The 13,032-nt window shown below is 35.9% G+C and overlaps 1 protein-coding gene across 1 annotated transcript in view; it reads right to left on the minus strand.

Moving 5' to 3' along the window:
* Nucleotides 1-13,032, minus strand: part of KLHL29 (kelch like family member 29) — a 1,611,012-nt gene that overhangs the window by 1,419,401 nt on the left and 178,579 nt on the right. Inside the window, exon 2 of the mRNA XM_053709637.1 lies at nucleotides 4,330-4,396. The gene's annotated coding sequence lies outside the window, so the exon portion shown is untranslated. The remainder of the gene's footprint in view (nucleotides 1-4,329; nucleotides 4,397-13,032) is intronic.

Below are 13,032 nucleotides of genomic sequence, written 5' to 3' on the forward strand. Positions count from 1 at the left end.
CGAGTGGCGGCGATGTGGGGGGGCCTCGGTTTAGGGGTACATAGGTAGTTTATGGGTGTTAGTGTACTTTAGAGTACAGTAGTTAAGAGCTTTATGAACCGGCGTTAGCCCAAAAAGCTCTTAACTACTGACTTTTTTCCTGCGGCTGGAGTTTTGTCGTTAGATGTCTAACGCTCACTTCAGACACGACTCTAAATACCGGAGTTAGAAAGATCCCATTGAAAAAATAGGATACGCAATTGACGTAAGGGGATCTGCGGTATGGAAAAGTCGCGGCTGAAAAGTGAGCGTTAGACCCTATTTTGAGTGACTCCAAATACCGGAGTTAGCCTAAAACCAGCGTTAGGAGCCTGTAACGCTGGTTTTCACGGCTAACGCCAAACTCCAAATCTAGGCCAAAGCAAATACAAAGCCACTGAACTTTTGGGACTATTAAATTAATTGAACAATGTATGGAGCACAGATTAAAAGAAGAAAAAATGGAGGTGGTTAGACAATGAAGGCATGAGGATCTCATCTAAAATAGGCACCTAAAAGAGGGAAACGAGGCTATTTGTGAAAGTACCGGAACAGGCTGGGCATTTAATGAGCAGGTGCGAGACACACAGGATCTTGAGAAAGCCCCGGATAACAGGGGTGAAACGCGTAGAAAGTGCTGTGAGCGATACCTGCAAAAGATTATACACTTACGATCCGGAGGGAGCAAAGAGCTGTCAAGCTGAGAAACCAAAGACCTCTGCGTACGTTAAGTACTCAAGTGCAGAGATACCAACGGTAAACGGACAGAAAGATATACTTGCGCAAGTATTTTCTCCTATTTCTGTGAACAGCTGTCATAAGCCGGTGACGTCAGAGGCGCATTTGAAGTGGAAGAGCACGAGGACTCCCGGCATGACAATAACACAAACAACACCGCCGGAGGAGGAAGCAGGTAAGAGCCAGCTTACAAATAGCTGACCTGCTGAATAATCATTGCCTTTTAAAGAAATATTATCAAGTAGAATTCAAACATAAAAACCTGTATGAGGTGGAATTTGAAATTTTAACCCAGCTATTAACTGAACAAATTTTAACCCAGCTATTGATTGAGATTGGATCTGCAATTGTTTTTTGGAAAGGTGCCTATGAGAAAGACTGTTTAACATATTGAAGATTTCTACAGAGAGAACTTTAACATTTACATTGTTTACATAAACATTAAGAAGGAATATTTGGGCATAATAGGAACCGGTTCCGAAAGTGGCTTAAATCATAATAATATCGTTTGGTTCATCCCTCTTTTATTTTTATTTTTGCACACTATTTTTGTCACCAATATATGTATTTTGCACAAGATTGTATATCTCTTGTTTCTATATATCGCAGGAGAAGGTTTTGATTTGCTGCTATTACAATTAGATAACTTACAAACACTTAATATATTTTGTTTCTATATACCACAGGAGAAGGTTTCTGATTCGCTGCTATTTCAACTTATAGTCACAACACAATTAGTTTGATAGCGATCTGAGATTGCATGTATGTATGAATGATTTTTGTTTTTTAGTAGATTTTAATCGTCTGACAATTAACTGTTTGATTTTATTGGTGGAGAATAAAGTATATGTCTATTTAATATAAGAATCAAGTCTAGTCTATCTCATTGGTCACAGTAAATAAGTGGAAGGTGCACTGATTAAACATTGTTATAACATATTTGATTTTAAAACGACATACCTTAAGGCTACCTCAAAAGTTTTAAACCCTATTGAATACAGATATTTAAAGGGACATTTGGTGATCACTTTGGAACCATATTTAACCCAAAGCTATTAGCGCCATCTAACCGTTTTATCATTTTATGTTTGAATTAACTGTCTAGGAAGGAGACAGTATCACAAGATAGGCTTATTTGGGTTTTCTGTCTAGCGCTACACACATCATCTTTATATATAATATCTGTGAGTTCTAGAACTACATACTTCAGTATTCACAAGTGTAACCCTGCTAATTCTACAAAGCGACTGCTTGATTAGTACCTCACCTTTATCGCCACAGCAGTGTAGATACAATAAAAATAATAAAGAATCTTATCAATGGGTATACCTCTGGACTGCAAAAGAGTGCAAGTTTAGTAACAAAACAGCAGTTCAAATAGTTTCATGTTGCGTGTAGATCATTTACAATGCAAGACATACATGCTGATATTTACAATTCATAAAGAAAAATTAGTTTGATGTCCCTTTACCTTTTATAATTAAGAAATCAGCAAATTTATGAGATAAATGAAACACAACCAAAATGAGCTCCCCTCAAGCATTGGACAACACATCTGGCTATTTAAATAGATATCACTTGGCACTAACACTCCAGGAACCTATATCTCTTAAAGGGACATAATACTCATATGCTAAATCACTTGAAACTGATGCAGTATAACTGTAAAAAGCTGACAGGAAAATATCACCTGAGCATCTCTATGTAAAAAAGGAAGATATTTTACCTCACAATCTCCTCAGCTCAGCAGAGTAAGTTCTGTGTAAAAAGTTATACTCAGCTGCAGGTAAAAAAAAATAAAAAAAATGAAGAAATGAACAGCAGCCAATCACCATCAGCAGTGCTGAGGTCATGAACTCTTACTGTGATCTCATGAGATTTGACTTAACTCTCATGAGATTTCATTGTAAACTTCCCTAATCTGAATAGGGAAATAATATGAGAATGCACGAGGCTTATCCTTTCAGCTGTCCCAGGACAGACATACTAATATGCTGCTTAGAAATCCTTTACAATGGGAGGTGGCTACTGAGGAACTTTTGAGGTAATATCTTTCTTTTTTTACATAGAGATGTTCAGGTGATATTTTCTAGTCAGCTTTTTACAGCTATGCTGCATCACTTTCAAGTGTTTCAACATTTGGGTATTATGGCCCTTTAAATAACTGAACAGATTAATAAAGATCTGTAGAACAGAAAATCTATTTTAGGTAAAGACTTGAGAGCTTCTTCAATTATATATTTTTGGGACCAAATTAACCATTATGATGTTCTGTTCAATCATCTGGTTTACATCAACGCTGTCCAAAAGACATTTCCTTGTTCTCACTATTCAGTGACTGAAAATAATACTGAATAACAAGTTTTGTGATCATGGGATGTACAAGAATCCAGCATCATCATTTTTGGTCCTCTGGGATAAATTTTTCGCAAGAGCTATTTCCTCAACAAATGAAACAATCTGTCAGCGCTGATACTGTCTTCATGGATGCGTGAAAGTAACATAGCCAAACCTATATTTCATATAAATGGATATATAAATGTCATAGTCTATGTTTTTAATGCAGATTAAACATGCTTTGGAACTTTATCAAATAATTACCAGAGAATGAAAATTACACAATCTGCTATTTTTAGCCAAAAACCTGTTACTAGACACGAAAACAAAGAATACAGAAGGATTATTTCAAATAATTTATAGAATCCTTTATCTACCAGTACAGTTAACACATAATCTACGACTGCCAATCTTAGCTTGAAAAATGAGTAGTTCAAATATTTTAACTACAGAGAAATAGTGTGCGCTTAAATTATACCAATTAGTGTACAGCCCTATATTACCATTATGGCTGCATTATTTTTTCGATTATAACATGCCATTCGTACGTTTTTAATGTGCTATTTAAAATAACAGCACACTGATCAAACATAGTGGTAAAATCATTAAGTATTAAGATTTATAGTATTTTAGTACATTTGCAGATATTACACATTTGAGTTTCTAATGCGAATGAATATTGGGTATAAATGACATCTGGAACCTAAAAGCAAGTAGACACAATATTTTAATATACATAAAAAGATTATAAATATTTTAAATGGTGCTTTTGCAGAGAAAAAGACAAAATAATAAGTACATGTATATTGCACTAGAACTAAATTACATATTAACTCTTTGTCCACCAGATATAGTTTCCTTGCAATAATTCTAGTTGTCTTTTGGAAGCCTATGGTTCTAAGACGTTAATCACAAAGTATACTCAGATATAGGAGTCAATTTATTATAGTGCGAGCGGACATGATACGATGTAGTGTATCATGTCCGCTGTACATCGATAAATGCCGACAGCATACGCAATCGTCCGCTAGCAGGGGGTGTCAATCAACCTGATCGTATTAGATCAGGTTGATTTCTGTCCGCCGCCTCAGAGCAGGCGAACAGGTTATGGAGCAGCGGTCTCGAAGGCTCCCTGGAAACACAAGGCATCAAGATCCGTATGGTGCTTGATAAATTGACCCCATAGACTTTTCCATTTAGGTTTCATAGGTACAAAAAAAAAAGAGGGTCACTTACTAGATTTGTGTTATTCCTGTTGTGATGTAAGTTCTGCTACCTTTCACCGACCACAGCTTCACATGGCCTGCGTATAAAGAAAACATAGGGATCGAGTGTTACTTACTGTATGATAAACACAGCGCCGACATATCTTCCTGCAAATATATAGCAGGAAAATTACAGCAATACAGAATGCAGTGTGTGGGAGATGGTTCAATGTGAAAATGTAAATGCTTTAAAACCACATATTAACTTTAATGGCAATTATATTGTGTTTGTGCTGTTTTTTTCCTATTCTTTATGCCTTATAAATGTGAAAGAGGAGGATTCCATGTATGCTGCTTTTGTCTCCTTTGTGTATATTGCACCGTATGTAATGAATATATTTGTGTGAGCACTATGCCATGTATGTGAGTAGCTTTCATTGCTTAAGTATGTGTTTATTTACATGATTATATGTACCTGTACCCATGTCATCACTGTATGTGCACATGATTATGCAAACGGTGACAGTTCTATGTAATGTATGCATCTGCACATATAAATGTATGTATTCCTGTGTATTTGTGCATATATGTAGCAGTGTCAGTACTATGTAAAGGGTGCATCTGCATAAATACCTCTGTAAATGATTCTGTGTGTTTACTACATATTCTGTGTATTATATTTCCCATGTGTGCTAGTTTAAATGTATCCGCATGCTTATATTGGGTATCTACAACCATACTATGTTATCTACGCATCCTCATTTGCAGCAGTTTTTTTTCTATATATTTTTTTGTTTTATGCATTCAAGCCATTTATTCTAGAAAGTTGGTATTGCTTATCTTGGTTGTACAGACAATTATTAACATAACCAAATGTGAATACTCTAAAGCAAAGAGCCCCTGATATTTAGTTTATTCATGTTGAGATCTATAAAACAGGCGGCTTCTAAAAGCATGTTGGCATTGCAGTATGTGCACAAATGTACTCTTATTTACAATGGTTTAGAACCATAACTGAAGTCTGTTAGTAAAAAAAAATATAAGTGATTTGCTATTTAAAGTATAGCAAGTTGGCTATTCACAAACATCTAACTACTAACCACAGTGATTAACACATAAACCTGCAATAAATGAATTGCTGAAAAAAAGCCCCTATGGCAATCAAGCAGAAACTCTAGGGAAACAAGGGGTTAAGAAACACTTTCTTTTTGGTATATTTCATGCCACCATTTCACCCTCAAATGCGAGCAAATAAAAAAAAATCGTTCACTTTTTCACAAATTTTGTCACAATTTTAGGTTTCTCACTGAAATTATTTACAAACAGCTTGTGCAATTATGTCACAAATGGTTGTAAATGCTTCTCTGGGATCTCCTTTGTTCAGAAATAGCAGACATATATGGCTTTGGCGTTGCTTTTTGGCAATTAGGAGGCCACTAAATGCTGCTGCGCACCACACTTGTATTATGCCCATCAGTTAGGGGGTTAATTAGGTAGCTTGTGATCAGCCTCCCACCTGACACATCCCACCCCCTGATCCCTCCCAAACAGCTCTCTTCCCTCCCCCACCCCACAATTGTCCCCACCATCTTAAGTACTGGCAGAAAGTCTGCCAGTACTAAAATAAAAGGTGTTTTTTTGTGTTTTGTTTTTAATTATTCATCTGTGATGGACCCCTGCCTTAGCCCCCAACCTCCCTGATCCCCCACAAACAGCTCTCTAACCCTCCCAACCTACCTATTTGCCACCATCTTGGGTACTGGCAGTTGTCTGCCAGTACCCAGTTTTCCCCAAAAAAGAAAGTTGTTTTTTTTTTCTTTTTTTTTTCTTAAATACAGCGTTTTCTGTAGTGTAGCTGCCACCCCAATAACCCCATCCCCCTACCCTAGCAGATCCTATTATTTTTTTGAAAAAAAAAAACGTTTTCTGCCCCCCTCTCTCTAAACACTAACCATTGGCGGCAGTGGTTGCTGCGCGTGTGCACACACACATGCACGCGCATGCGCCCCGCAGGCCCCCCTCCGCACGCTCCCAGCATCCGGCGTGCACAAAGCACTTGCAGGAAATGGATACCGGGTAGCGATGGGCCGCCCACCCGGCTCCCTTGTAAGCTCCCACCCACCAACGAACGGCACCATCGCTACCGGTGCAGAGAGGGCCAGAGTGGCTCTCTCTGCATCGGATGCTTTTTAAAGGGTATTGCAGGATGCCTCAATATCGATCGCTTCCAGCACTCTCTTAGACAACTGACATACCAGGTACGTCAATTGTCACTAACTGTCAGTTTTTTCAGGACGTACCTGGTACGTCAGTTGTCATTAACCCCTTAACGACCAAGGAAGTATGCCACACGTCCTCAAAAAAATACAGTTAATAACCGAGGACGTGTGGCGTACGTCCTTGGTCTGGAAAGCAGCTGGAAGCGATCCTGCTCGCTTCCAGCTGCTTTCCGGTTATTGCAGTGATGTAGTGAAAGCCACTTACTTATATTAACCCCTAGGGATGTCTGCAGTCTGAAACTTAGGGTATGTAAACATTATGGAACCTCCCACACAATCTCCTGCTCTCTGAGAAACAGCTTAAATACATAGCAGATGCAGTTAACCCCACGGCTCCCAAAAAGGCTAAAACTGCAGTCCCCTCTGCTATTAGCTGCTGGGTTAACTTAACTGCATCTACAATGTATTTTATATCAGCAAGGCACAGCATTTCTGAAAGGAGCAGCCCCCCACCCCTACTGCTATATGGCTGTATTTTATTCCTGGACAGGAGCAGGGCTCATTTTCAGTCAAATTAAAATGTTTAAAAAAGAAGAAGAAAAAAAATATAATATATATTTATATATATATACACACACACACATATATATATATATATATATATATATATATATGTGTGTGTGTGTGTGTGTGTGTATGTGGCTTACACTACTTCATCTGTTAATCATACCACTGTCCACAGTTAGAATGACTGTCCAAGAAAACATGACAATGTTGTGTGTCATAAGACCTAATAACTGGCTAGTGGCATCACATCACAGGCAGCAAATTTTATTTTAACTATTTTGTGGTTTGTAATTTTTATGCTCCAAGAGTGTATTGGACATTGAGAAACATGTACATTAAGATTCTGTAGTGTTAAATAAACTTTATAATGCAAAATGAAGGTGTTATAGTCATTCATAAGAAAATCGCGATTAAATCGCAATCACAGTAGATATCATACAAATTATATCAAATCATACAAATTATATTAACCTGACATATTGTACTCTTCACTTGATGAATCAATACTTGTAGCCAGCTTATATAGAGAGACAGACACATATATAGACAGATAGATAGAAATATATATATGTCTGTAAATATATTCTAAACCTTCAAATTTATTTTACACTCCTGATCCTGCAGAACATGAACACATTTGTGGAACCATTGGTGATAGAAAATAAAGTCAGTTTGCTACACTTTCATATTTCCATTGGATATGACTTATTTTTTAACTTGAGGTAGTACAATACACTTGGTAGATAATGATTAAATATGAATTTCTGCATATGGCAATGCCTAACATATTCAATGCCATTAAAACCCTGTATAGTCATCTTTCTTTCAGCGTCTCCTAAATCTATTAAATTGTCACCTCCAGCACTTCTAAAATTATCTTGAAACTAAAGACAGAAGGGCTTGTCTGCTCCCATAACTTATGGGTATAAGCACAGTCTGCACACAAAAGAATTAGCTCATCTGGTAAAAATGATATAAAAAAAGCCATTAATATTCTCACACACTGTATGATAGTACACAGGTGACCATAAGCTATCATCTGTATGGCTTTGCCTTTATTTTTATTTTATCTACAAAGTTAGAAAAGCTCTTGTATGCCCTGACTTCTTGCACATTTGCTATTTCTGAAACAAGTATCAGGAAATAAGTAATTTTATTAATTTAAAGTAAAAATAGAAGGGATTATAGAAATATGCAAACTTAACATATGTCATTGTAAAGGGACACTTTATCAGTTATAGCTTTAACTGTGCATGAAGCCAATTTACATATGCCCCGTGCACCTGCATTCAAACACTGAACATGCTTAGTGACCACACATTGAGTCAGTATGTGTCATTACTTTTTATACAGAGGTGGTATTTGAATAAGGGTACATAGAGTATATGTGCATAGGCTCTGTGCACAACAAAAGCTTCCGTGGATTTCACAGAAGCATAACATGTATTGCAGAAATACTTCTATTCAAAGCTGAATATATTTATGTGCATTTCAGTTTGGGTTTTATGTTCCTTTAATTTTAGAATAAAGTGGTATTGTGAAGAATAGAACAATAATATTTCATGTCTTATACAACAGCCTAGGTTCACTATGGCTTAAACTCAAATTTCTACACTATTCTATAAAAACTAATCATTAGGCTACAGAGAGATATTAAAAAGTCTAGTGTATAAGCTCTGTATATTGACATGGCAATCTGACTTGGAACTATGTAAAGAATTGTATCCTTATAAACACATCAAATAGAAACTAGTTTACAAAACAAACAAAGTAATAATGAAATATAAATGATAAGAACCAAGATTTCTCTATTTTCATTCTTTTATGTTTGTATAGCAGAACAGCCATAGTGTAATGGCACATAAAAGTAAAATTTTAAATGCATATTTACTGGTGTTACTCAAATTAGATAGTGCCATATGTACAGCAGGTCACGCATACGCAATAAGGTGTCATTAATAACTTTTAAAATAATCAGATTTACAAACACATGATATTGCAATACAAACATTTCATTGAATTATAGGAATGTAATACCCATATATTAAATAATTTGAAAGTGATGCAGCATAACTGTAAAAAGCTGACAAGAAAGAAATCACTATGTAAAAAAGGAAGATATTTTAAAATTTCAAAATTTCTTTAACTTCCAAAGCCAATCAGCATCAGCAGTGCTCAGGTCATGCTATGGTTTGCTGTGATCTCATGAGACTTCACTGAAATCTTGTGAGATTTCATAGTAAACTTCCTTAACTGGAATTGATAAATAACATGACTGTGCCTGCACATGCAAGATACACGCTCCGTTGCAAGTCCTGGGACTAGTATCCTGATTGCCTGCTTAAAGTCCCTTTACAATGGGGTGAGAATACTTATGAAATTTTGAGGTAAGTATCTTCCTTTTTACAAAGAGAGGTTCAGGTGATATTTTCTAGTCAGTTTTTACAGCTATGCTGCATCACTTTGTTCACTTGGTTATCGTGTCCCTTTAAAAAGCAATGCTGTGTAATTTATGCCCATTTACATTCAAATGTAATTTTTATCATAAACAAAGGCAAATCATTTTCTACTCAAGCAGAACTATAGGGGGCACCAAAGTAAACTCTAATATGAATACATTGACATATTTTAAATTGACCTAAGTGTACTTCTTTATTTTGAGTTATCTGTGTGAAGAAGACCTTGAGGAACAATTGTAAATTGACACTGAAGAGGTTAATTGTTGACTTAATAGTGCCAGCCATAACATCTGCAGAAGGGCTGCATTGATATTGATTTTTTTCCCCCTTCTCTGGGCTTGTCTTGATAAGTTCTTGATTCTTTCAATCAGCTCTCCAAGCAGCTTATGAGGAAAACAAACAACCCTTGTTGCAGGTCACTGAAAACAAAGGAGTCAACGACGCTAACAATGTGTAGCTAACAACACTGCGGATCTGACCTTCTAATATTAGTCTATGTTCAACTGTATTCAAGTTAACGCAAACACATTTTATATATGTATGGAAATACTGCTTAAATATAAGGCACATCTAGTGAGGTGTTTTTATCATTTACATCCAAATGGTTAAATATAGTTTCAAGGTAAATACAGATAGAGTTTATGGCAGTATGAGATAATAATGATAATACTAATGGCAATGATGGTGTTGAAGATATTACAATGCAAACATAGGGGCCGATTTATCATCGAGCACAGCGGATCATGTCCGACAGACATAAATGAATGCCAACAGCATACGCTGTCGGCATTTATCATTGCACAAGCAGTTCTTGTGAACTGCTTGTGCAATGGCGCCCCCTGCAGATTTGCGGCCAATCGGCCGCTAGCAGGGGGTGTCAATCAACCCGATCATATTGTGTGATTGGCTCACCCATCTGCATTGCTATTTCTTCATCTAAAGAATTAATCAAATTAGATAATAGAAAGAAATTGGAATGTTGCTTAAAATTGTATTCTCTGAACCATGAAAGAAAAAAAATTGGGTTTCACGTACCTTTAAATAGCACATGTTAATGAAATTCATGTGTATTATACGATGCATAGATTATCATTTTTGGTTTTGGTTTCTTGGTGTCCAGGACTAAGAGTTCACAGCAAATGAGGAGGTCCAAAGAGAGTATTTAAATGGACCAGACCAAAAACAGGTTCACTCACTTCAAAGGCATTTTCTATTGCTACAAAATCTCCTTGGCACTTTTTGATTTTTGCTTTTTATGTGGACCTACATTTAAACAAATTGCTGGCATTAGTTTGATGGTATCCTTTAATCTCAGTGGATAATAACAAAACTTGCCTGAACCAAAGTTCAGCACCATGGACAAGATCAATAAATTGCCTGTAGAATGGAAAAGCAACATTGATGCAGAGATCATAATACACCCAGGAGTGAAGCAACACATATAACTAACATCATGAATAATACATCAAGCAGGTATATAAACTAAATTATGAATAATACAATAAATATATACAATTCTATAAATAAATAGACCTATTGAACCAGTCACCTTTTATGTGAACCACTGGAGAGATACAGATTTTTACAGATATAACAAATCAATATTGAGTATAGTGAAATAAAAATGTTTAGGACCTTAGAGTCACTGGCTGTTTATATCCTGTGTTTATTAAATGTGAAACATATCTAGGACAGATTCTAAATATATACTTTACTATACAGTTTAAGAAATAATTTAATACATAGTAAAACATGTACATTAAATGGATAGGAAAGTTGAAATTAAACTTACATTATTCAAATAGAGCATGTAATCTTAAGACACTTTTAAATTCACTTCTATTTCCAAATGTTCAAATTGTTCTCTTGGTAACTCTTATTGAAAAAGAATACGTACATATCTTACACTAGTGGAAGCTAGCTGCTGATTGGTGCCTGCACACACTTGTCTCCAGTGATTGGCTAACTAGATGTGTTCATCTTGCTTCCACTAGTGCAATGCTTTTCCTTTAGCAATGGATAACAAGATAATGAAGCAAATTTGATAATAGAAGTAAACTGGAAAGTTGTTTAAAATTGTATGTTCTATCCAAATCATGAAAAAAACTTTGGGGTTTCCTGTTCCTTTAAAGGCAAAACTATAAAGTCTATCTAAAATGTTTAACTTTTTCTTTTATCTTTTGGTTAATACCATTTAGCTCTGACAGATTGTAAGCTCTTTGGAGCAGGGACATCCATCTCCAGTATTAATTTGTTTAATGAATCTATTAATTTTCTACCACCAATCAGTGTTACCCTTACTCATGTACCCAGCACTATGGAATTTGATGCTACCTTCAAATAAATTATATTATTATTATCATTATTAATAATAATAATCTGTGCAGGCTAGCAAAGACCAAAACAACAAAAATGACATGATGCTGCTATATAACATTTTAGCAAGCTAAGAACAAGCTACTTCTTCGGGTCAGATTTTAAGCTTTCTAGTTCTGCAATGTGGTGCAAGCTTCAATAGACATTAGTAGACGATCTTCACGAAAGCCTTGGACAGAGTCTGGCTGTTATATGAGTTCCTAACATAAAGGTAGTCTAACATCATATGAGTTAAATAAATGGCAACTGGAAACATCAGATTTACAAAGTGATACTACTGCTCTCACATCTATGGAGTGGGAGATACAAACTGATGAAAGGGTATCAAAGTAAAGCAATAATGCCTACCAACAAAGACCTAATGCAAGGAATGTGAAACCTCAGATTAAAATCACAATATGATTTTAAAATAGTATGAATAATGTTTAGTGGATTTTTTTTAATTTTTTTTTTAAGTTCAGGCTTGGAAGTACAGATATTTACACCATACAGTGAAAATGGCATAAGGAATAAGCATTGCTATAGTATTACAGTAACACAATTCGTTACAACACTCAGATAAAATACAGGCAAATCATTTTGTAATTTCACATTAAAAACTTCACAAAGTAGTGAAATAGGCTTAATCCCAGGCAAAACTGGGGGATGCATTTGTTACTGTGTCAAAAAAAATCTAAGGAGCCTTTTTTAAATCCTATATTTAAAACAACATTAACATGTGCTTATTTGTGTACGTGTATGTATACATGTGCTTATTTGTGTACGTGTATATAGACATGTGCTTATTTGTGTACGTGTATGTATACATGTGCTTAAAAGATTGGAGTGGGTGCAGTGTGGAGGATGATGGCAAAACAGATGCTAGTGACATACCTCACAATGCTAAATAGCGGCTCCTTCCTATCTGCACTACTTGTTTCCGGTTTCCCTATGGCAAATCTGGGACAGGTCAAACCCCTATCATGTATAAACAACCACCACACAATGAGTTTTCAGACCCAACCAGACTACCAGATCACACCCTCAAACTGACCATATTCTGTCCTCAATCCCTGCAAACGTTCTGCTTACACTTGCTTCTAACCATACCATGTTAGGAGATGTGAGGTTAAA

This window comes from Bombina bombina, chromosome 4 (assembly GCF_027579735.1).
Source record: "Bombina bombina isolate aBomBom1 chromosome 4, aBomBom1.pri, whole genome shotgun sequence".
NCBI lineage: Eukaryota > Metazoa > Chordata > Amphibia > Anura > Bombinatoridae > Bombina > Bombina bombina.